We start from the raw sequence: 1,014 nt of genomic DNA, 5'->3' as shown, positions 1-1,014 counted from the left end.
TTTTGGTTGTTTAGGCTGAGCGAGGTAACTTAGCTGATGCATGGTATACGAGGGATCATTTCCCGTTGCTTTGAATGGTATAGATATTAGTAGAGCGTGCTAATACTGTGTTTGATCGTGTGGCATGATGTGATATGCTTTTGTGATAGAATGTGTTAATGATGATGATAACATGACTATATGATGTTGTTGTTGCTATGTTGATTATGATGCATGTTTGATGTGCATGCATTCATGAAAGGCCGATGCCTAGTGATGAACGGACTGAGTTCCAATGATGTTGTTGACTCCGGGCTTATTGAGAGGCTTGGTTCCTTGTGGGGAACTCGGATTCTATGGTGATGAATCTGGGAGTAGTGATCCTGTAGTTGGTCACAAAATGGGTATACCGAGTCGTGTTGAGTCATGCATGGGTGTGTGCATTGCATTTGATGTGTTGTGTTGTTGATGTTCATGAGTTTATGGATTATGATGATTATGATGAATTGTGTTGGCATATGTGAAATATATTTATGTTTATAATTCTGTCGTTATATTATTATTTAATAATGTAATTCTCACCCCTTCTGCATGTGTTTATGTTCATCTATGATGAGCAATGTGCAGATAAAGTGGAGTAGCTATTGTTGAGGTTCGAAGAATAAGTGTAGAGTTATTCTACAGAGTCGAGTCAAATGCTCTGGTCATGTGACACCGGGGATTAGGGGATTCGATAGCTAAATTATTATTATTTACGTTGTTTATGATGACTAATTTGTTGAGATAATGTTGAAACATTTTTATAATATTTATGTTGTTGTCCGCTGCGAAGTTTTAATAAAATAAATAATATGATTTATGTTGTGATGCGATAAGTGTTATGTTTTAAGAAATGTAAACTCTTCTACATGTTGTACTCTGATAATCTAATTAAATATGTCGTTTGGGGTAGAAGGGTGTTACAGAAAAAGCCAGAGTAACTAAGAATAATATGAGAGAAAGGCTAGCGTATATCAACATAGATGAGTATGATCA

This window comes from Lathyrus oleraceus, chromosome 7 (assembly GCF_024323335.1).
Source record: "Lathyrus oleraceus cultivar Zhongwan6 chromosome 7, CAAS_Psat_ZW6_1.0, whole genome shotgun sequence".
Classification (NCBI taxonomy): Eukaryota; Viridiplantae; Streptophyta; class Magnoliopsida; order Fabales; family Fabaceae; genus Lathyrus; species Lathyrus oleraceus.
The sequence above is the reverse complement of the archived record's forward strand: the minus strand, read 5'-3'. Positions refer to the sequence as shown.